A 24,673-nucleotide genomic window follows, 5' to 3' on the forward strand; every position below is an offset into this window, starting at 1 on the left:
CTCCATGAGCTGCAAGCACTTCCATGGTTGTGCTCCTCATTCACATCTGCTGACTCCCACCTGCCCTCAGCACCGAGCTCTCAGATCCAGCCAAGGGGACAAGCCAGCTCCAACTGGAAGTCAGTGGGGTGGAGAACCTTGGAAACTGCCTAAAGAGAAAACGATTTTTTAATGGGAAAAGTGTGATTTTTCCAAGTAATTTGACCCGAGTGGAAACAAAGCTTGTCAGAGACTGTATTACGTGAAAATGTTTGCAGAATGATGTCAGTGTGTTAGCACTGTTAGCAGACAGTTGGGGCTTTATTCACAAAAAAAGGCACTTTTTCACTGCATACAGTGGATTCACAAATAGGACTTTCTGTATGCAAGTGAGTTCTGTGAAAATACAGCCCCTTTCTTTTTGGAAAAATGCACTTTTGCATGTGTGTAGACTGACCATACTGGTTCAGCGAGTATCGCAGCTCTCTGAGCATGGGTTATCAAAGGTTTGTATGTGGGTGTCAGCTCTCCTAGTTAGGGGAAGAGACCCTGATAAGGGCACTGTACAACGGGCTTCCCAGGAGCCACATGTAGCCCCTGCTTTTGCAGGAGCACCAGACCTGCCGTGGGTCCAAGCCAGACCCACCTTCCTCTGTCTCCTCTCTCCTCGACAGTTGTTTAGGGAAATGTGTAAGGAGCAAGGAATGCATAAAGGGATCCGTTCTCGGCTACACTGCCACAGCTTTGACAGTCTCCACAGCAAACACATCACACAACCCGCTCTGTAGGACAATTGAAAAAATATGGTTTGTTTGGGTGTTAACATACCTTCCCACTCAGCAACATTTTCTGCCAGAGATGAGCACAAAGACAGTGCAGACAAGAAGTAAAGGGAATGTGAGGAGTGTTCTGCAGAACCTGGGGCACCTGGAGCCAGTCCCAAGTGAGCAGGAAGGCAGCCAGTTCCCAAAAACATTTTGGAGCTGCACAGCCCCCCACTTCCACGTGTCCAGGAGCACTAAAGAGAGGAGGGATGAGCAGGGCAGGGGCTGCCTGGTCAGATGCTGGGTCACTTTGCAGTGCTCCCGCTGTCATTCACTTGGGAGCCAGAGCTCAGGAGCTTGTGGGGGAGTTCAGCCAAGAGGGCCTTCTGTAGGGCCTTCTCATTTTCTGTAGCTGGCCCTTGCTTCCCTCTCTGGGAGCAAGCAATGAACGTTGCCTGTATCACTTACAGCTTGCTGCTATCACTTTCTGTGGAATAAAGCAATCCCCTCTCTCCCCTGCTCCAGCTTTTCTGAAATGAAGTGATATATAATCTGCAGGTGGTCTGTGGGATAGTCCCTTGCCAGTGATTTCATTTTCATTGTGGTGCAATATATTGCTATTGTTATTTGCACATCTTCAGTAGTAACATGTTAGGGAAATACAGATACTTTTTATTAGAACAGGCTGAAGCATCTTAGCATTTGGGAATGATTTGGCGTTACGGTGCTTGCTGTGCTAGAGGTTCATTGTACACTTGTGCAAACACATCCATAACAGAAGGTAAAATGTACTTCTCCAGCATCATGTTCTATGCCCTCCCATATGGGCTCCTATGCTGCGCTGCTCACCCAATGCAGTAGTATACAGTGATGTGACTAACATCTGTCATGTGTTGTGCTCTGAAGGAAAGTGTGTGCAGCAGATTTAAATCCTTCCATAGGCCTAATGCACATGTATTTCATTTAAAAGTCTGACAAAAAAAAAAAAAAGAAAGAAAAGAAAAAAAAAAAGAAATTTAAAAAAAAAAAAAAAAAGGAAATAAATCAACATGGTCTTACCCTCACTGTTTAATTAGTTCTTATTGTATTCATAGCCCATTTTCACTTCATTATTCATAACTGTCAGTTCACTCCCCCCCCCCCCCTTCTTTAATTAAAATTATTTAGGAGAAATCAGAGCTAGGCTTGGATGCCTGACTTCCAAGCTTGGGGACCAAATTTGTTCTTTCTTCTTAGAGTCAAATACAATAGAGGCAGCTGCAGTGAAAGCTGATCTCTGCTAATCTGCCACAAGCAGTGATTAAGGGAAAAGACAAGGCAAAATTGCCTCCTCATTAATTTCTCCAGCCCTGTTTCTTCTTCCTTCCTTTCTGTGACTTGTGCCTGTTGATAGATAACATCAGTGCACCAAGAACATAGAGATGAGCCTCAGTTCTTTGGCTATCTTCAGCTCCTCCTGAAAGAGACGGCCAAGCAAGCCTAGAGCCATACAGAAGCCTTTACAGAAACCTTTTGGCAGAAATGATAAGCCAACAAAGGCCAAATTGCTATATTTTTGTCTCTCTGCTTGTAGACTCGTGGTACAAGAAGGATGGAAGTCACCCCAAGAAAGGAGACCTTGAAGATGGCATTGATTTCTCTACAACTCCAGCTGCTAGCTCTGCTTTCCTTGTTTGCTTTGCATGTTAGGCCCTGTGGGAGATGACGCCAGGAACACCTGGGTGAGACTTCTGCCTGTTTCATTTAGAGCAGCTGGTGCGGATGCTGGGCCACAGGGAGCATGGAGTTCAGCACTTAGGTGGCAGCTTTTGCTGCACTGCATTTCTGTGCTGTGCTGCAGCAGCTGAGAAGAACATTTAATCTCCACATCTGGTGGAAACCATCCTACATGAAGAAATCTTCATCGTTTTCATTTTGTCCTTTCTAAAATCCAAATGTGCCAGTTCTGGTAGTGCTGTCATGTTTTTACTGGGGGATAAGGGCTGTGGAGATTCAATGGCAGAGGTAGAGCCTGATGGATTTTGGGTGACTGGGACTTAGATATTCACCATTGATTTTGATTGCTCTGACACTAATAAGGGTCTAGAATAAGCACATTTCATTCACCATAAAATTCAGCCAAACTGTGATCATTTTAAGGGGCTAATTCAGGGCATGGTTTGCCTTTTGTATTTTGCAGTGAGCTCTCATTTTGTGCTTTCTGCACTGGCATAATTGGACCACTGTTCAGGTGCATATTGCTCTTCAGGAAGGACACATAAGCATGTGTTTAAGACCTATGAAATCACCAGCCTTTTTTGCCTTTCCTAAATCAACAGGACTTAAGCATGTGCTTAAAGTGCTTTTTCCGAACTGGGGCCTTAAAGAGCTGAGTTAGCTTATCCACCTTCCTCTTTAAAAGATGGATGTGGAAAATTTCCCAGATTATACATCTGCTCTTCCATTTTACATCGCGGAGAGTGAGGCTGAGTACAGAGGGAGCAGAAAAGGGGAAAGAAAAGTAAAAACAATCCTGAGCTGGCAGCCTGGCAAAAAGAACCCAAAACAGCTGTGTGCCAGATTCGACAGGCTGCGTGCATCGCAGCGAGGCCATCTGCACGCCAGGCTTGTACCAGGTGCTTTATTTAGCAGGGAGGAAGACGGCAAGACTGTGGAGAGAAAGAAAACCTGCTTACACTCAAGAGATGTATTAATTTTCATCCTCCTCTTGCCATTTTGTCTCTGTCTGATACAATCCTTGCTCTTTTTCTGCCAAAGTTTGCAGTGATGCCAGCTGAGGGAAGGACAGTTCTGCTACCAGGGCAGCACTCTCCACAACAACTGTTTAAGTTCCCCAGGGTTCTGGAACAGTTCAGACCAAAAGGGGGTGGTGGTCCTATGCTTGTGCTGCCAGGAGGGCACTCCAGCTCACGGGGAAAGGCGGGTGTGGTGGTGGCACCCATACTACCTCCCCCAGGTGGGGCAAGTTCTGTAGGCATTGGAAGGGAAGAAATTTTTTTGTTAGTGTTCCAGAGTTGGCCCTGTAGGTCATCAGCAAGGCTGGCCTGGGCCCACAGTCAACAGGATGGCATGGACAAAACCATTAAGCATCCAGCTTTCAGACTGACATGCTCCTTATCCAAGATTGTTCCAGGGCTAGCTTCCTTTTGGGAATTTATTTTCACTAATTACTGATTTTTTAAATTATTTTTTCCCATAGCAATGACCCTTCGGTTAGCTTTTCACTGATAAAAAAAAGCAGAGATGTGAGCTTTCACTGCAACACCCATTATGCTGCAATCAGCCTGAGCTCTCTGCAGACCTAACCAGGTAAGATTTAGCAGCCTCCAATGTGTGCACAGTTGACACCGTGGTATCTCCTCTGCCCTTAAACCTGGGGAATTTATGAGCCTTATCTTGGCCACTAGACCATCTTTCTCTTCTTTCACTTCCTCTTCTATAGTTTTAAAACTTTATCTGGGCCTAGGCTGCTCTTTATATCACATACTCTCTCTTTGATTTCAAATATGGAAGGGAAGTTATTTAAAAATAGGTTCCATCATAGACAGTGTTCTGGTAATTAGGCACGGAGCTAGACCTTGTAAGTACATCTGTGCCACCGAGGGGGGTCAGCACAGTTTTGAGGAAGAGAAGAAAGTCTAACTGCTTCACCATTTCACTGGTGAGAGCCAGAGCTCCCTTTGTATGGATTTCTTTGTGCTATTGTGTTGCTTTGATTTTTTTTATTCAGCCTCCTGTTTACTTGGCCAACATGATAGGAGAAAATGAACTCCGAGTGAGAGCCTTCCATGGGCAGCCCCATCAGGTTCTGTGACCACAGCATCATTATGGAGACGCTTCTTTATGTGAACCTGGCTTACACATTGATCTCTTATGATCTCTTCTGAAATACTAATTGCATGATTATTTCTTATTGCTCTTTTTTTTAAAATCATGCCTAGGATGATCTGTGCTTGGCTTTCTTCTCAGTGAGGTGGAAATCACTGAAATCAGTGGATGTGTTTCCATTTTTTGCATGTGCAGCAGCAAAGGGCTGCAAAGAGTCAGCAGTCAGTCAGAGTCAGATGACAGCAGTTTTTACCCAGCACAAGTCCCTTGGGATGGCGCTGTTCTGGGATGTGCTTTGCCCTTGGGGGACAAATGAGCTCATCTGGGCCTTCATCTCCCATCTGCAACAGAACCATTCAGGTCTCTGCTACCAAAGGCTACAATGCTCCATGGAGAAGAGAAACAAATTGTTATTTGCTCATGGCACAAGTGGTGAAGAATCAGTCCCAGAGAAAACAGCGGAGGTGAGAGGACTATATGGCTATCTGTATGTCATTAGCAATCCCTGGAGATCCTGGTCCTCCCAAAGCTTATAAACAGTGATATGAGTGTTTTGAAAGTAACTTTTTAAAAAACAGTAAAAGGCTATTTTAATTAAATGAACATATCTTTTCCCTTAGATCATAACCTTGGATCCCAATAGCTATTTTGGGAATTCAGAAGCATTTCAAATAATTAAACAAAAACAAAAGAAAAAAAAATTGATGTTCTTTTATAGTTGGCAATATTTCAGGCTTCATATATTAATCCAGCTTTTCCTTTTCTTAAAAGCAAGCTGAAAAGCTTTTGTAATAAGATATTAAAAATTGTTTAGCATCCTGGATCATTAATAGAAACACTTGAATGTGGGCTTTAAGACTTAAAAAGGGCAATGTGAATCTATATATAACATTGATTCATTTATCCTGCAAAGCAGGATCTTCCACCCCTAACCCTCCCCCCCCCTCCCCCCCCAAAAAAAAAAAAAGAAGTTCACTGTGCCAAAGGAGGACTTTCATTTTGATCAATAAAGAGAACAAATAGCCTGGCTTTTCGCTGTTTAATCTGCTGCCATCCCCAGTGCAAGGAAGAGAAGATCTCAGGCTTCTGGTGTGGGCTCAGTGAGCTGACATGACAAAGATCTGCAGCAGACTCTTAGGGCTGGGAACCAGAGGAACCAGCACAGGTCACGGCACCAGAATGGAAAAGCTCCTTGTGTAGCAGACAAACTTGCTTGGCGTTTGGTAGCACACTTCTTTCTCATGCGCAGGCACTGATGAAACCTTCATTTTCCTCACCCATTCTACCTTGCAATAGTTCTTCTAAAATCATCTGCAACACCAACTTCTCTGCTTGACCTGATGACAGCCATAAAGTCTCACACCAAGCTAAAGTAGCCAGTGTTATAGGGTTAGCTAATATAATTGGATCTTTTGTGGATATCTCAGATGTAGCAAGGGAAAAGATTGAAAACCTGGCCAAAAACCTATGTGTAGCCAGCAAGCTTAGCTCATACAGCCAGAGAGCAAGCTAATCAGCTAACTTGGAGACAAGCATCCCACTCATTTCTTCATAGGTTCTCTGCATGTATGGAAGTTTTTCCTCTGTTCCTTTTCTGCCCAAGTCTGGAAGCTCTGCTGCTACCAGTCCCTTAGAAGCAATGATGGACAGGAGATATTTGGTATTTGTTTCTGTCTTCCACTGGGACAGTGCAGTGATCCTTTCTGCCCTTAGGGTTCACTGAATAACAAAAGAGACAGACTCCCATAATGCACACTGTAAGACAGAGCACCATCATCCACACCAGCATTCCTGTTTTTGACTCAATTAAAGTTGTCATGTTGTGGTATTCACTGTTAAGACTGGTGAAGTATGCCGGAAACTGAATAAATGCTTCCTTAACCTGTCAAGCTTCTGGTCACAAGGTTCAGACAAGAACATCACATTCAAACTGGTCAAAATGCTGTGGGTATTTCCCAGGTGACCAGTAAAAGGAAGGAGGTTTGTCAAGTTGAGCCTTACTTACTCCACTCCAGGACAGAGCGCTCGCCTGTAAGGCCTTTCCTCCTTCATGGAGAGAGGCCTATCTATGGCACGATGCCTGGGGCTCTTTTAAAGCCTGAAGATCAGCTTTGTGGGTGTTTGGGTCTCTCTGTTGCTGGAAACCTGCCAATCAGGGTTCAGAAATTTTTGGGTGTCTTCAGTTGTCGGCACTTTTTGGTCACCACCAATGTTGCAGACACTGCAGCATCTCGTTTTAATACAGCAGTGACGCTGCCTGGATGAAAGTACATCTGTGTTGTGTGTTTGCTGAAGGAACTCATTTATAAAAATCAGCATGTTGGTAAATGGTAGCTAGATCATGAACAACAACGGCAAGATGTTGGATCTACAAGTCACTACAAGTTATTTACTGTGTCCCCATTCCTTCTCAACAATGGGCTTGGGTGCAAGAAAACCTTGAACTTTGGCCAGAAATCCCTTCCTTTATTGTTAACAGTTACATCTGCTGCTTCTTTCTTCTAGTGCTACGCAGATCTCTTTAATCCCTCTAATGTGTTCCCAATTTAATTATATTTACATACATGTCTATAGCCTCATTGAGAATACCAGCCACACTCTTCATCACATTTCCATGCTATGTTACAATTTCATTTGGATAATGTCACTTATTTGTGACTGAAGATTTTTATTTCCTGACAGCTTTTGGAATTTGACTTCTCCCTTTATATATCCAGAGTATTTTTTTCTTTCTTTCACTCTTTTTTTTTCCTTTGTAGTTTTCTTTTCAGTCTACTAAGGGAACCGAGAACATGTACTGCACACCCTCTGGCCTGCCACGTTTAATTTAAATGAAGCCTCAGTCTGCAAAATAGAAATAAGACTTTGCTTTGTGTTTGAAGTGGGTGCAAGCCATGCTCCATGGCTAAGGGTCTTGCAGGAACTATTGTGGAGATGCAGGAAGTGGAAATGAGTCATGTCTGAAGCAAATCCAATTGAACCAAACAAAATAAAAACAGAAGAAACTGAAAAATCTTATAGCTGAGTTAATAGATTTTAGTGCTTGACTTCTGTAATCAGAGCTAAGATCGCCTTGTGCAGACTTCTGGACAAGGCAGTCCCTCAAATAAGCACTGCTGGTTGCAATCTGGTGCTCGAGAAATGTGATGATTCAGTGTCCCTCAAGGATAGCCTGTGCCTCATTAAGAGATAAAACCCAGAAGCCTAGCACTCATGTTGGATACTCAGCTGTGTTCCAATATCCAAGATGCTCAGAGCAAGGCAGTGTCTCACTGGCCCTGTTCTGCAGCCCATGGTGCCAGCACCATGCCACCACTATTTTCCTTGGGCTTTTTTTGTGGGAAAAGAGCTAAGGCTGGCTGAACACCTCTATCCAGTTAGGGCTCAGAAGTGGGTGGTTCTGGTGCACCCCTGAGTGTCCCAATTTGCTCCTAGTTTCTCAGGCAAGGGGGGGCCTTCTGGGTCCTGCTGTGTCCCCAAGCAAACCTGCACAGTGTGGCAGGGCTTCTTCTACACCCCTGTGATTGAGTGAGCATGGAGCCACCTCCACAAAGCCCAGTGCTAACAACTTTTCAGCAAACACATGATTTTATATATGAAAGCAGAATGTTTCTTTGTGTATTTTCTTCCTGTTTCTACAGAAAATGCAAAGCATTGCTGCCTTAATATTCTTAAAATCATGCACTTAAGAGGACTCTGTTTATATAAAAGATACCCCACTCATCATACCAAGAGAATATTGATATCTGACCATTCCACCAAACGAGTTCTGTGAAAAACTGAACACAAGGCTCACGGTAGTGATATATGTAACTTTATTCAGCATGTGGAATCTTTCCCATTTTCTACCACCAAGCTAATGAGGAAAATGTAGGTTTATTTTAAAATATATGTGTATTATCAACCTTTTTTTAACACTGAAAGTCAGCAAATTAGGCTGCATCCCACCCCCTTGAAGCTGAAGTACGAACTCAGTTTGCCCAGCTGAAAATAAGCTGTCTTGCTTCTCTGGTTGAGCAGATCTGTTGCGTTCGTTTGCTGAGCATATCCACTTGATTTAGTTGAAATAACACTTATAAAGTAATAAATGTTTAGTTTAAAAGGAGGTTAATGAGCAAAGTTTATTACTTACTGGAAAATCATTGAAATTGAAAGCCACATATATTTACATAAAGTATGTGGCATCTGAAATAAATCCAAAGAATTTTGTTATTAATTTCCTGTGTTGTTTACATGTGTTAGAGTTATGTTTATTCCAAAGGAATCACTCACCAGGAACGATAGAAATCAAAGTGCAAACTGGTTTATTTTTCTCTGTAACTTATTAATAACAGCATCAGTTTTTTGTGTTAGATAGATGACATGCAGCAGGAATTTTTCTTCAGATATATACAATATAAATGAGAAAATAAAGCAAAGGGCTTTGCAGTCAAGTAATATTTTTATTAGATAAAATAAAAATTAGTGCCTTTTCTGCAGCCTTGTGTTTTTTCCTCTTAATTCCAAAAGATATTGAGTACATTGCTTCAGGTTTTACAGTGCAATATTTACTGTATGTTTCATTAAGGAAATACATCTACAATGAAGTGATAATTGAGAGTGTAAGAACATCAAGGGACCTTTTCTATTTTCTCACAAACTTAGGAATTAAGAAAATACATAGGAGGTTGCCTAAAACAGAGTTTATAAAGTCTCCTTTCAAATCTGGGAGGGAACACAGATCACGCTTTTACAGCAAGGTACCATACCTTAAAGAGATCTTCTCCTTTGGTATGAAAATCACCCTACATGTACCTCAGACCATCTCCTCTTCATTTTGGCAAGACTGTAGAATGCTGCTGGCTTTCTCTGAGTAAATTAATAATGTTCTTTTCTTAGCTCCCAGCAATGGCTCTTAACTCCTTACATAGGCAGAATTTTCCTGGAGGCAAATGGGAGCTTTGTTGAGGAAATACAACTGTGTGGGACCCTGTGCTCCCAGCTTTACATACAACACAGTGTTATTGACAGCACTGTCCTAAACCATTGCTCACAAGCATGGGGCAACCCATCCAGGAGTGCCTGGGAAGCAGGCTGCTTGCAGCCGATTCCTTGCTCTCCATCATCTCTGCTCCTCAGTCCAGATGTGGGCCTGGAAAAAAAAAAAAAAAAAGATAGGGAGTACACATCCATTCTGAGAGTGCATACCATGGCCCTAGAACCAACTCTTCTTTGTTTTAATAGCAACAAAGATAGTCTAGGATTTAGTCCTTTGAGAATCTTGTCCTAACAAAATAATTAAGATACTCTTGTGTTTTACTATGAAATATGGAAAACCACTCCCTCATCATGTGCCAAACATTTCTGATTTTGGTGTTTGCCTTGCAACAGCTGGGATACACTAACAACTTAAGAGTTGAGCCCTTCCACCCCCCCAACCCCTCCCCCTCCCACCTCCATACACACTCACTTTAAATGCAAGCAGTCCCTCTTCTACCGGGGACTGCCAGGGGTTCCAGCTTCTGTGGATGCAATGGAGAACTGGGTTCGCATGAAATGGGGGAATGGGGGTGTATGCAGTAGAGGATTGGGGGCTTCCTCCCGCCCCACAGTGGCTGCTGAGCCCATCCCTTCAGTCACTGCATGTTAAGCTATGGTTCCCATCCCACATCACAGCAACCTTCATTCCAGAGGCACAGGGGCCAGACTCCTGTGGGGGCTGCATGTGCCCCTGAAGCGGTGCCTGTGGGACCAGGGAGCAAAGGGAGCAGACTCCTTGCTTCCAACCCGACTGCCCTCTGGACCTGGTTCTGCTGTGGGAGGTTTAGCACTTACTTAATGAGGACTATGTGTGTGCATACATATGGATGTGTGTATATCTGTCTACACATACACACAATATAAATTAACTAAACATGTTACTAGGATACATCAGGAAAACCACATCCAAACAAAGAGTCCAATATGGAAAAAGCTATTAAAAGATCCCAGTGTTTGAGCATGTTATGTACAGGGATAAATATGATCACTGGATACCAGTCCTACATTTTGTTCTTTTCCTGCTGGCATTTTTAAGAGGTGCTGTCCTCTAAGGGGTGAGGGGAAGATTTCAAATGACAGAGTAAATCCGATCTTCACAAATAACACATGGCTCATAATTAAATTTCTCACCTCGGGAGTGAGGATCATTGTTAAAATGGAGTTTGGGAATCACTACTAGGGCTTTTTTTAGAGGCCAGAATAGGTTCTCGAGCTCTACCCTTAGAGCCTTTAAAGAAGTGATGGAAGGGATCCTAAAATCCTATAATCATGGAATCATTAAGCTTGGAAGATCCACAAAGATGATGTAGTCTAACCGCCAGCCCATCACCACCGTGCCCACTGAACCAGGTCTCTCGGTGCTCTGTGTGCACAAATGTTCACAGTGCCCTCACATAAATTAACTACTGAAAAACAAGGATAAGTGTAGACTTCTCACTTTCCTTTTCATCACGGCTTTCTTGTAAGCTGCCCAGTTAGCCTAAGGATTTTTCTTCCTTCCTAGCAGTCACTGAACTTTGAATGCAAGGACAACTCACTGCAGGTGTGTGTCAGCCAGGGCAGCACTCAGTCTCTCAGGCAGGAGGAGTGCCTGCAGATGTCCATATGGACAAAGAAGTGAACTAGATATGCTTTCCCTGTGGCAGTTACCAGTTCAGGTCTTGTAAAAATCTATGAAGTAATGGTCTGTTTTTTGAATGCTCTCTCCTCTACTCTACAACTTCTCCTCAATTCTGTACCCTGCAAATAAAGCTGTAAAGACAGAAAATCGGCCACACTGCCTGAGTTAAAATGCAGTCTTTAGGGTTTTGGACAGCAAAAGAAGAAAAACTGAGCAGTTATAACAAAATGTGCCTCAGAAGGAGACTCTTTGAGGCAAGGAACATCAGTTTATAGCTGTCCCTAGATGGCACCTGAACCATCATGTGTGCCTTTAAATGATGGGTTGGTGAGGAGCTGCACAGCCACCTCTTGGCATCTCCATCATATCCTGAGGCAAAGCCCTTCGAAGGTCCCAGCCCCAGGGAGTGTAACAACATGCTAATTTAAATGGCACTGGTCACATGACCAGAAGGCTCAGATTTACTTCTAGCAGTGCTTTTCCAAACTGGAGTTCCTCTCCTCTCTTTTGAAGTCAGTAATAAACCTCCCATTGGGTTTAGTACAAACAGAATCAGCCCCTCACTGAAGACTGTAGTGAAGCAGAGGAAAACATTTTTCCTGTTAAAAGATTTTCCTATTACTACAGGCACATAAAAGTCTTCTCAAAGCTATAATGTTAAATATTTTAATGTCCTGCCAAACCTCATCAATTCTCATTGTTCAACAAAAACGGCACAGACATTATGCTAGTGATGGTATTTTCTGCATATTAAGATCAATAATGTGCTTTGCAAGGAATAAAGGGTTGGTTAATGAGAAAAGCCTTTTAAAACTCAAGACAATTCCAACTGCTATGAATGATTACAAATTGTGTGGTTAAATTTATAGGGGGTGGGGCTGGGGGGGATTAAGGCCCTGGGTACGCAGTGCTGTGCTTCCTCTTCCCTTTTTGTTTTTACCAGGAACTGAACATCCCCACAACACCCTCCTTCACTCAGCTCTGCAGATTCTAGGAAACATCAGCGTGGCTGCCAGCACAGGGAGCTGAGACTTCCATTTCAGCACCATCGCTGGACTCTTAAAAGATTTATGGGAACAAATGGCTTTGACAGGCTGCACTGACATGCACAGAAGGAAGATGTGGTTTAGGCTGCTTTAAAATGTCACTTTTTGGAGCCCACGCTCCATTTCTTATTCAAGCAGAAATCCCAGTAGCCCCATTGGCGGGAGGTGTGTGGGGTTGTGCCTTCGGGTTCTCCCACACTGAGCAGTACAGATATGCTATGGGTCTCCAGCAGTATGCTTATACCAGCAATGCTTACCCCATGTCCACTCTGTCCCGGTGCCTCTGAGGGATCACACCTCCTGCTCCCACCACTTCATCCCACTGTGCTGCAGTGCCACCACACTGCTTTCAGAGCCTGCCTGCATGAGCGTGTCTCACACATGCATGGCCCTGCAGCCCCTCGGGAAGAGGAATGCTTTGTCTGTGCTTCCGGATGGGGTTAGGTGTGAGATATGTACTCAGCCCTGTCAGGAGCAAAAGGCTTCAGTGCATGTGTGCAGCAGAGCTTCAGGCACCTCAGAGCCTTCCCTGGTTCTGAGGATTGCGTGGTAAAAACAACATGAAAGAGAGATTTTGCATTCAAACACCAGATTTCCACCTAATCCCCAGTGATGGCGCCTCTGTGATCTGGACTCGTGTCTCAGTTATGTCATAGGAGTTCTCTGGGTGTAGACAGCGTGAAGCATGGCAGTGATCCTTACTAAGTACTGTGTTTTAGAACCATTGCAACACGTAAGCTTTTCTCAAGATTCATTGTGGCAAAGAGGAATGAGCACGCATACATAAATATGCAGTATGTACCGTTGCACACTGCAGCGTGTTAAAGAGAGGACAGACACCTCCTGCTCTGTGCTTATAATTCTCCCAAACATCGTGAGGCAAAGGAATGAAAAAATTTCTGAAGAGTTGTAGCAATATATTGTCTTTAGGATATGGCACAAACTCCTGGTTCCACCCTAAATAGAAACTTTCTTTAATTTATGAACAAAAATGTTTATAAGACTGGTTTCTTGGATGCTCATGCAGAGCCGAATGGTCTTAATTTCAGTTCCTGCCTCCACTCTCAGCCAGTGCAGAGCCAGGAAATCCTCCTTGCTTTCCCATCACAACCCATCTCGCATCCCACTGCGCGTCGGTGAGCCCGGGGCCACACGCAGTGGCCGAGCAGGAGGGCAACGGGTGGATGTGGGCCCCGACGGCTGCCGGCCGGGCTGAGCATCAGGCTGGCGGTGCCGGTGGCTGCCAGCAGGTGAGGTGCCTCTTGCGAGGCTGCCTCGGAGAAAGATGTTGGACTGGAGCCCGGGTTGCGAGGCAAAGTGGCAGAAGATGAGTTAAGTCTGGGGAGGCCCCAAAAGATAATTGAAACCACCCCTGGATGACAATGGCTATTAACTCGCAGCTCGTCCCCGCGTCCCATGGAGGAGAAAAGGCAGCGGGCGGCTCCCCGGGATGGCTTCGGGACGCCGCGGGTGCGCGGCCCGCCCGGAGCTCGGCGTGCCTCTGCTGCCGCTCGTCCGGGGGGCTCGGGCTGCCGGGCGGAGGGCAGGGAGCACCAGGAAACGTGGCTTGACAGAAGGGGCTCGTGAGCCGCCCATGTGCGCTCCACATTGCTATCGCGTGCCCTTTGATGTCGGGTTCTGCTCATGGGAAGGCGCGGGGCCGGATCCTCACCCGGTGACGGCCGCTGCCAGCCCCGCGCACCGCACCGCACAGCAGCGCCGCTCCGACCCTGGCTAGACACTCCTGCAGAGCGCACAGGGCGCTTTTCCTTTTCTTCCTTTTTTTGCCTTTTCTTCCTTTTCCCCCCTTTTCTTCATTCCTCCCCCTTTTTTCCTTATTATTCTCACCCTTTTCCTCTCTTCAGTTTTGTTTTTCTCTTTCCTTCTTTTTCTTGTCTTTTTTCTATTACCTTTTATTTTTCACCTTCTTTTCCTCCGTTTTCTCCTTTTCCTCCTTTTCTCCTTTTACCTTTACTTTTTCTCCTTTACTTTCTTTTTCTCCTTTTTTTTTTACTTTTTCCCCTTTTCTCCTTTTTCCCTTATTTTCCTCTTATTTTCTTTTTATTCCTTCTTTTTTATCATTATTTTTCTTTCCTGTTTTCTTTTTTTTTTTCCTTTTTTTTTTCACCTTGTTTTTCCTTCTTTTCTTTCTCCCACTCCCCCTTGCCACTCCACCCCCACACACCCCCACTCCCTCCCTTATTTCCCAGGCGCCGTTAGCCCAGAGCTCCCCGCTCCCACCGCTCTTCCAGACGCCGCCGCTCGACGCATCCCAGGGCCGTCCCCGCGACAGCCCCTGCGGTGATGGCAGCCGCACCCTGCGGGAGCTCCTGATCCCGTACCTGTGCTGCAGCGCGACGCAAATTCCCCACCTCCCACCCCCACTCCCGAATCCCCTTCTTCAGCAGGCGGAGCTCAGCAGTTCTGTCCCGCTATGTGCCCGCTCTTCGTGTAAGGAAACCGTCGGAAAACAAACAAATAAAGAAATAAAATAGCAACGAAGAGCCAAAGCTGCTGCCTTTGGTTTGCTTTGACTTTGTTCTTATATTTCTTCTTTCATTTTGTTAGTGGCTCCGTGTTTAACTTTTGCTCTGTTTTTAGCTAAGTAATCGTCTGGAGCACGCTGCACGAAGAACGGATGGGTGACTTTATCCACCTCTCTATTCTGTAGTTATAGGAGAAAGGGAAAAAAAAAAAGAGAGAGAGAGAGAGTAGGGAAAATGCCCGTTTTTTCGTGCTTCTCGAAAGACACGGTCAGTGCCACATTAATGTTGAGAACGAGTGCGCTGAGCTGATGTCCTTGTGCCGGGAGACAAGGGGTAGTCTTGTGAAAGGAAGGAATAACGAAAAGCACCAAGAAGGGACCTCATTCCGGGGTTCGTTTGTCCGTTTTCTCCAGTGGTGTCTCCCATTCTGATTGCTCCTTTTTCTTTTCTTCTCTTTTCTTTTTCCTTTTTATTTACTTTTTCCTTTTCTCTTTTCTCTGTTCTTCTTTTCCTTTCCTTTTTTTTTTCTTTTTCTCGTATTCCCCTCCTTTCCTTTCCTTTCCTTTCCTTTCCTTTCCTTTCCTTTCCTTTCCTTTCCTTTCCTTTCCTTTCCTTTCCTTTCCTTTCCTTTCCTTTCCTTTCCTTTCCTTTCCTTTCCTTTCCTTTCCTTTCCTTTCCTTTCCTCTCCTCTCCTCTCCTCTCCTCTCCTCTCCTCTCCTCTCCTCTCCTCTCCTCTCCTCTCCTCTCCTCTCCTCTCCTCTCCTCTCCTCTCCTCTCCTCTCCTCTCCTTTCCCCACTCCTTTATTTTCCTTTCTTCTTCCCCTTTCTTCCCCTTTCTTCCCCTTTCTTCCCCTTCCCTTCCCTTCCCTTCCCTTCCCTTCCCTTCCCTTCCCTTCCCTTCCCTTCCCTTCCCTTCCCTTCCCTTCCCTTCCCTTCCCTTCCCTTCCCTTCCCTTCCCTTCCCTTCCCTTCCCTTCCCTTCCCTTCCCTTCCCTTCCCTTCCCTTCCCTTCCTTTCCCTTCCCTTCCCTTCCCTTCCCTTCCCTTCCCTTCCCTTCCCTTCCCTTCCCTTCCCTTCCCTTCCCTTCCCTTCCCTTCCCTTCCCTTCCCTTCCCTTCCCTTCCCTTCCCTTCCCTTCCCTTCCCTTCCCTTCCCTTCCCTTCCCTTCCCTTCCCTTCCCGTGTATATACGTGCATTTTCCTTCATGCCAATAACTCCAGGTTTTCCTTGCAACCTGTGATAAGCTTTATTTCTGCAGGGAAAAGCCAGCCCTAATATACTTTTCGGAAGCCACCAACTTTTCCTTTCTCTCCACCAACCTTCTGCGGCCTGGCGGTTCCACCAGCTCCCCATGCCAGGCGGGGGCCACCTGGTTCTCCCTGAGCCTGACCTCAACGCGGCGCTGGGCAGGGAAATCACATCCTCGCCCCCAAGGACAGCGTGAAGGGAGGGGGGCAGAGCTCGAGCGGGGGCACGCATGGTATCACGTCACGTCGATCACATCACATCCCCACTGTGCGTGTTCATTGATGCATGTTTATATGTATCATATGTTTTCTATATGTTTAATATGTAAAATGCTTGTTTAAATACATATTATTTATGCTTATGCTTTAATACACGAGATTTGTTGCAGCTCTCGGAGCTCACGATGCAAATGAAGGCAAGTTGCGGGGCTGATTCACTCTTATTTAATAAGCCAACTGAAATAATGCAAAATATATTCGTTGGTATTGATTTAATGTCTATTAATGCGCAGATCTGGACGGCTACTTCCACACACGCACAGCCGTGTGAGACTCTTTGCCCCCTCCCCACTGAGAGCCAGGCATGGAGCCGTGGGCTCAGGGTAAGAGCCGGCACCAAAGCAATAAATAAAGAGGGGAGGCAAATGGAACGAAATGAATTAAGTTAATAAGACAACTAAACTAAAATAAAAGCACTCTAAAAACCAAAAGCACCGCTTTGTTTTTAGCCACCGAGGTTTTGTCACTTTTCTCTCCGAGAGCTGCTTAGCTCCGGGGGAGGGAAGCTCCGTTTCGGTGTGCGTCTGCGGTGGGGAGAATGCGGCGCCCGGGGGTTGGGGAGGTGCAGGGCGAGCCCCGGAGCCTCCCGTTACCTGCCCCGCGGACGGATGGATGCCTGCGGCTGCGGGCGGTGACAGCTCTCCGCGGGTCGCACCTTGTAATGAGGGCCCGCCCCGGCCACCCGGCGGCGGCTCTGCTGATGTTCGCGTCGCCGCTCCCAGCCCGCCCGGCTGCTGGATTGGGGAGAGGCTCCGGGCTTCTGCATGGAGCCAAAAGCAGTTCCCCCCCTGGCTTCCGAAATAGTAATAATAATAATAGTAGTAATAATAATCTGACGACTGCAAGCAAGACCGGAGTAAGCTCTTCACCTCGGGGCTGGCATCTGGACCTCCCCTCATCGAGTCACCTTACTACTTAGCAAGGAGTCAAAATTGGCAACAACCCCCGGCCCCTCCCCAAGAGATAACCGGCCGTTCCCCTCCCCGTACCCCACGGGCAGCCCGAATGTGCGCTCTCCCAGCACGGAGAACTCAAAGAATTCCCATCCTGTATCCGGTCCCTGCCGCGCAACCCCCAACTCCGTCCCCCCGACACCGCAGCCCCCGACGGTCCCTACCTGCAGGCGTGGAAGCGTTTAGCGGCTTCGGCGGCATTAAGTCCTAACAGGGTGTGAAAAGTATTACGGATTGAAAAAGCGGTGGGAACGTGGAGTCTTTTCAAGTCGGGCGGGCCGGGGTGTTCCTCCCCCTCCGGCGAACGCCTCGCGTTGCCTCCGCTGCTGGCACCCGCCCCACCTCGGCAGGTGCGGTGCCCCTGGGACCGGGCACAAGGCACGAGTCCAGCCCCGCAGATGCTCTCCCAGGCCAAAAACCTGCCGTGTTTTTGTTTCCAGCTCGCTCTGGCAGCTTTTTTTTCCTTTTTTTTTTTTTCCTTTTTTTCTTTTTTTTTTTCTTTTTTGACCTCCTATATCGCATTTTAATTACTATTTTTTTAAGTGTCATCGGTGACAGAATAAACTCGGAGCGAATATTTCATCTTCACGGCATAATCTTAAATCCCGGTACCAAAAATAAAAATAAGTAAAGGAATAGTTCGGGTTGTCCCCGCCGGAGCCAAGAGCTGAGTCGCGTCCACCTTCGCACGCCCCCCCCGCGCATCGCCCGCACAGGAGAGGGCTGGCGCTTACCTGCCTCAGCGGGAGGGGCACCGGGACACGGCCAAGCCAGGATTGTCCCCAGCTCCGCCCCGAGTGCCGCGGGGCCTCCCCGCTCCGTCGGGCGGCTGCGGCCGCTCCGTGTGGCCGTCGAGGAACCCCGGTAAGAAAAGGCTGATCCTGGATATTCTTGGGAATCTGCGTATCAGGGAGCGGCTTTAAACAAGCAAGCAAAAAAGGGAACAAAAAGCCCCCCTCCGACCTCTGATTGAAGGACAGTTAAAAATAATTGCCCGTGTTAAGAGGCAGAGGAGGAGGTAACGAGGAAAACTGCCTTCTTTCAAAGCCCGCTAATGGCCATGCGATTAATTAGGTCACTTAATCCTAATAGACCCTCTGGCATCTGCGCCGCTGACCCGGCGCGCCGAGCACCACCAGCGCAGCCCCATCAAACAGGGCAATGCCCCACGCCGAGCTCCTGAACCGCCGTGTGCGGGGCGAGGGCTGCGGGCAGCGCTGGGACAGAGCGGGGCTCCGGGTCCCCCTCGCAGCCAAACGATAGCTCTGGTTGTGGCATTTTTCCCCTGCCATCAAACAACGGCCTCGGGGCCCCGCGCGGTGTCACCCCGAGCGCACGGGGTTGGGGAGAGCCGATCCTGAACGGTGTCGTCACTCCGCTACTGCAGCTGACAAAGCCTCATTATCAAATGCTCTTTCAATCCTCCCTCCTTTCCTCCTTTCCTCCTTTCCTTCCTTCCTTCCTTCCTTCCTTCCTTCCTTCCTTCCTTCCTTCCTTCCTTCCTTCCTTCCTTCCTTCCTTCCTTCCTTCCTTCCTTCCTTCCTTCCTTCCTTCCTTCCTTCCTTCCTTCCTTCCTTCCTTCCTTCCTTCCTTCCTTCCTTCCTTCCTTCCTTCCTTCCTTCCTTCCTTCCTTCCTTCCTTCCTTCCTTCCTACCTGCCTTCCTACCTTTATTTAACCCCCACCCCCCGCCCTTCCCTTCCTTCCCTTCTTCCTTTACTTCTTTCCTTCTCTTTCTCTCACTCTCTCTCTTTCTTTTCCCTTTTTCCTCAAGGCCTTTTTCTTTTAACTTGCAAAAACTTGCTCTGCCATGGAACCTGTCATAAACAAGGATAAGGAGAATCTTGTTCTCGTTATTGTGTTATTTATTTTTCTTTTGCACAACAATATCCCCAACGCAAGCTTTGAATGGAGCTTCCAAACGGGAGAAGGAAAGAAAAAAATCTGCAGAGAAAGAGGAGGAAAGAAGGAAGGAAGGAAGGAAGGAAGGAAGGAAGGAAGGAAGGAAGGAAGAAGGAAGGAAGGAAGAAGGAAGGAAGGAAGGAAGGAAGGAAGGAAGGAAGGAAGGAAGGAAGGAAGGAAGGAAGGAAGGAAGGAAGGAAGGAAGGAAGGAAGGAAGGAAGGAAGGAAGGAAGGAAGGAAGGAAGGAAGGAAGGAAGGAAGGAAGGAAGGAAGGAAGGAAGGAAGGAAGGAAGGAAGGAAGGAAGGAAGGAAGGAAGGAAGGAAGGAAGGAAGGAAGGAAGGAAGGAAGGAAGGAAGGAAGGAAGGAAGGAAGGAAGGAAGGAAGGAAGGAAGGAAGGAAGGAAGGAAGGAAGGAAGGAAGGAAGGAAGGAAGGAAGGAAGGAAGGAAGGAAGGAAGGAAGGAAGGAAGGAAGGAAGGAAGGAAGGAAGGAAGGAAGGAAGGAAGGAAGGAAGGAAGGGAAGGAGAGAAAGGAGAGAAAGAGAGAAAGAGAGAGAGAGAGAGAGAGAGAGAAAGAAAGAAAGAAAGAAAGAAAGAAAGAAAGAAAGAAAGAAAGAAAGAAAGAAAGAAAGAAAGAAAGAAAGAAAGAAAGAAAGAAAGAAAGAAAGAAAGAAAGAAAGAAAGAAAGAAAGAAAGAAAGAAAGAAAGAAAGAAAGAAATGAGATTAAGAGAGGGAGAGAGAAAGAAAGAAATGAGATTAAGAGAGGGAGAGAGAAAGAAAGGAGAGAGAAAGAGAAAGAGAGGAAGAGGGAGAGAGAGAAAGGAATAAATAAAGGAAGAAAGGAAGAGAGAAAGAGAGAGAAAAAAGGAAAAGAGCAGCACAGGCCGGCCCTTCCAAATTAAAACAAGAAGCCCCGAAGTTTTCTTTTTGGTATTAATATTATTTAACATTTAAAAATCTGGGAACTTCAAACAAACTTTCTGCAGGGAAAAGAAAGAGCAAAGAGCTGTTCTCTGGAAACCATTTGTTCACAACTCGAACTGTGCCATTTTGGCTTTGTAACAAAACTGAAGGCGCCCAACCCTGTCCCCCCCTCCCCCCGGCATATATCTTTTCAGCACACATTTTAAAATAAATATTCTTACGAGGCTTTCCAGAATGCCTCCTTGTTATGAATTGATAGGATACAACATCCCGCAGCTGCGCCTGGAAGTCGAGATTCGGTCCTTTAAACACCGGGACAACATCTGCGGGGAAAACCATTATCGCTGCTCCCTCAGCCCCACGGCCGCGGATGGCAGCGCTCTGCCAGGGGAGGGCCGGGCCGTGGGCACGGGGAGCAGCTCCGTGCAGTCGAGCTGCCCGGATCTGGAACATGGAAAGCGGTCCTTTTTTTCCCCTTTGAAAAGTACATATATATATACAGATATATATATATTCCCCGTCTATCCCCTCAAGCCCTATTACCGATCTTCCCCTCCTGCTACTCAGCTAGTAAAAATAAACCCAAGTACTCTCAGTAAAGCCGTTCCTTCAGATTTTAAGGAAAATAATAATGGTAATAATAATAACTACTAAAAAAATCCAGGGGTCTATTCGGGTGTGTCCAGCCTGAGAAACATGGGATGAATCCGACCGGGTTCTGGACCCACTCTAAGACGAATTCAGCCTCCAGCATATTTTCGCAGCGCATTTGCTTAGCGAAGCATTTCTGCTGAGAAATTCCTTCGCCAACAGCGTTTATTATTCATAAACGCAAAAAGCATTTGCGCTGTGGTCTCCTGCTCCGGAGCTTACAGCAGGTGCCAGAGCTCTCTTCGGGGGCATAGGTTCATGCGTCCATATACACGCACTATGAAATAAAACGACACTTTTGTCTATTTAGAATCAAAAGAAACAACGGAGAAATGTTGAGGTTTTAAACACTTCCTATGTTTATACGGTTTAGGCTCTGTCCGAATGGATTCTGTGTCATTATCAGGTTTCAACCTCTGTTATCTCGATGGTTTTAACGAGATGCTTTGGTGCAAACTGTGCTGCCCGTCCTCCATGAGCTGCACTCGGTCGGGGTACAGTTGTACATATGGTGTGTGTATGTGTGTATGGTGTGTGTATGTGTGCATATGTGCATGGTGTATGTGTGTAGAGCTGCACAGGTCAGAAATAACTTCGTTTCCCAGGCAGATAATGAAGCGCCAGCACTTCACTGAAAATGCAACTCACAGTATCGTAGGATTGACATCTATCGACATGATCATCCACCAAAACCAAAATAAAACAGTATTGCTGAGCTCACGCTTGAATAGATTGACCTCAGCAGAGAAACGATTCGCAGTCGACGTGCCTCCTCGCCTCTGCGTACCCAGCGCGATACGTCCAGCCTTAATGATTTCATACTCCTATCCCATCGCCGCACTCCAGCCACCCCTCGGCTCTCTGCATCCAGCAGCCGGCCGTCCCCACCAGGTGCCCCGCGAGAGGGAGCAGAGCCCGCAGGGAAACGCGAGCTGAGCCCCGTGACGCGGGGCGATGCCCTCACCCACCCCCGTGAGCTCCGATTCCCGCAGCCGGAGCGGAGGGCAGGAACAGCGGCTCGCTGTGCGGCACGGGGCGGTCACCTGGTGGGTCCCCATGGCGTTACAAAAACGCGTCCGGGAAGTGTTTTGTTGCAGGTCCCCCCGACCCGACAGGCACCGGGTGGGAGCAGAGCCCGGGGCTGCCTAGAGGGGAGAGAGGAGCCCTCGTCCCACCCCTCTGACACATGCAGCTACAGAAAATGGCTCCAAAAAGATTCAACAGCCACACGGTCAGGCCGAGCCCTGCTGCCCGTTTAGCAAAGGTAGCGGAGGGCCGACTGGGTGCGCGGCCCGGTGCGGCCGGGAGCCCACGGGAGCGTCCCGGGACAGCCGCTGCTCGCCGCTTCGCTCGGCTCTCCTTTTTCCTTTTCGTCTCTATGCCAGAACACTGGAAAGAATTAAACACTTTAAAGGTTTGCATTTGAAACCGTGACTGGAGTAAACTATGAATCAGGTGTAAATAATTATCAACGTCAGGAAAGCAGCAACTGCTGCGTGTGGTTTATTCATCGCTTTTTTTTTTTCTTCTTCTCCATTTTTTTTCCCCCCTTTCTTTTGAGTCGTTTGATCATTTCCATCCCTAACTGTTTGCCAAATTCACATCTCCTTAACGTGCTGAGAGCCCTCTGGTGCCCACAGCCCGGATCGGGTCGGTACCATTAGTGCTGAATGAAGGACTCTGCCCATTCGCAAATGCCACCGGAGCCTCTCGGCTGACGGCAACGGGGAAACACGTGAGTTACGGAGCAGAATAAATAGTTCGAATACAATGGAGCCAAAATCGAACGGGAGAGCTCCGAGGGGCACGGCAGACGGGGTTCGGCCCCAACGCACGGAAATGGAAGCAACCACGGAACAAAAGCGGCGGAGAAAAGGGAGAAACGCGGCCACAGATCACATGCCATAAAAACAAAAGCCCGGGGCTGATCCCACCCTTCCATTCGCGTTCAGTTCTGCCCGCGTCCACCGCTCTTTTTGCGTACACTGCAGTTCGAACCCATTTGTCTCTTCAGAAAGCCGCGGTGGGAAAAAGGCAGAGAAAAGACCTCTTTCTCGTGTGTGTCCTCTTTTAAAATCTCCCTGCACACCGAGACACCACCGGAGCATGTTCTGGTGCTGTAAACGTGTTTTTATCACGCCGTAAATTCCTGCCCCTCTGACAGAGCGGCCGGAAATGTAAATCACACCGTGGAGCTGAAGTTATGAAAAAGTTCGTTACGTTTCTGCGTCCGAAGGAGGATCGCGGCGCTGCGGGGTCGGTGGAGGGGGGGGCTGGGGAAGGGGGGGTGAGGTTGTTTCCTATTCTCCAGCTCCGCCGAACTGTGGCTCCGCGGTGCCGGGGACTTTGATGGGAAGGAGCGGACAATGTGCAGAGTCCCTGCCTGTGACACCCAGGCCACCACCACTTGGGAGGTCTTTCGGCCTAATGCATCCACAGCTAACTGCTCCCAACAGGAGGCTCTGCGGATCAGCCGGGGTCACAATTACACTTCTGCTAAAGGCAAAGGCTTAAAGAAAAAAAAATTAAAAAAAAAATGGAGGGAGGGAGAGAGAGGGGAGAGGGCTGGGAGGGCGGTAGAATTAAAGCTTTTCACTTCATCTGAAGAAGGAAAGGCCGAGAGCGAGAGAGGATAGCAGGACTCGTTCACATGAAGCATATGCAGGGGGGAGGTGGGATCGTCCCGTCGAGGAGACCGTGTGCCCGGGGATCGCCTGGCCCGAGGGCTGAGACGGCACTGTGCCGCAGGGGGGGGCTCCGCGGAAGCCGCTCTGCAGCCCTCACTCCTCGCCGCAGCGGCGGAGACCGGACGAGATGGAGGCGGGGGTTCCCGGCGGCCGTGCCAGGAACGGAGCCCCCCTCCAGTCCTCCTCGCGCCCCGCCCGCTCTCCCTCCAGTCTTTCGCTCTCTCTAACCCCCCCTCCCACCCCCACTCCCTCCCGGCTGCCCGTAGACCGGGCGGCAGCCGCGGGTCCCTCATCCCACTCCGGCCCGGCGCTGAGCTTTCCCTACCGGGAGACTGCGGCATCGGTAGGGCCGAGTCGGGCCGGGGGCACCTCACCACTCTCCGCAGCTCCCCCCGTTCCCGGCCATGCTCGAATCAGCGGCAGCCTCTCACCGTCCGACCCCCCCTGCTCAACTCTCGCCGGGTAGCGAGACGTTGTTCAGGGAAGGGGCGAGCTCCGGAGTGCCCCCCCCCCCGCCTCAACCCCAGAAATGCCCCCGTTCTTTCCGCCCCCCGCTTACCTGAAGACGTCCCGCTGCGGGCTCTGAGCGCACTGGAGGCGATCGGGGAGCTGAGAACACCCCGACGGGGGGGAAAGGGGGGAGGGTGGGGCACGGCCCCCCCGCGCCCCAAGAAGAACCGGCTGGAGGAAGAGAAGGTGGGAGACCGGGAAGGCTTTTTCCCATTTTCTCTCTCCGCTGGAGCCGAAGTGACCCGCAGTATCTGGAGAAGGTTTTTGAAGACGTTCAGGAGGGAGGGAGGGAGGGAGAGTTTTCTGCTGAGAAACTCAATCTGCCATACAGTAGCGGCCGCGTCTGGGATCTGTCACTGCTGACAGCACCACAGGGCACAGACATGATCTTCCGCACAACACTGCAACTCCCCAAAATACCCTCCTCGCTCCCAGGGTGTCTGCCGGGCTGCACCGCGCGCCTCCTCCAAAAGAGGGAAACCGGCCGAGCCCCGAGCAGCCGAACACCGCTAGCGGGACGAGGAGCAGCCCCCCCGAACCTCCCCCCCCCCACCCCCCCGCTATTAGGAGCACACCGCCGGGGCGAGGGGCGATGGCACGCCCTGCCGCTGCAAAGGTCGTACATGTAAGCGCGGGCGCCGTGAGATGGCCGAGAATGACTTTAATGAATAATTTCAGAGACAGTTACGACTTTGGATAATTACCGCGCTGCTCTGTGAGAGCTTCACTATGGCAGAGACTCAGGGCCGGGCCGCTCTCGGCTTTGCCCCCCCGCCCCGCTG

At 48.2% G+C, this 24,673-nt stretch overlaps 1 long non-coding RNA gene across 1 annotated transcript; it reads right to left on the reverse strand.

Annotated features, from left to right (window-relative positions):
• Window positions 1-8,858: 8,858 nt before the first annotated feature.
• On the reverse strand, window positions 8,859-24,402 carry LOC146761056 (uncharacterized). Its single transcript, XR_014945338.1, has 2 exons — window positions 23,941-24,402; window positions 8,859-9,702 (listed from the first exon to the last, which is right to left on the reverse strand). It is a non-coding gene; the product is annotated as an uncharacterized LOC146761056 (long non-coding RNA).
• Window positions 24,403-24,673: the final 271 nt, after the last annotated feature.

This window comes from Coturnix japonica, chromosome 4 (genome assembly GCF_054131305.1).
Source record: "Coturnix japonica strain WE chromosome 4, WE-NBRP24, whole genome shotgun sequence".
Classification (NCBI taxonomy): domain Eukaryota; kingdom Metazoa; phylum Chordata; class Aves; order Galliformes; family Phasianidae; genus Coturnix; species Coturnix japonica.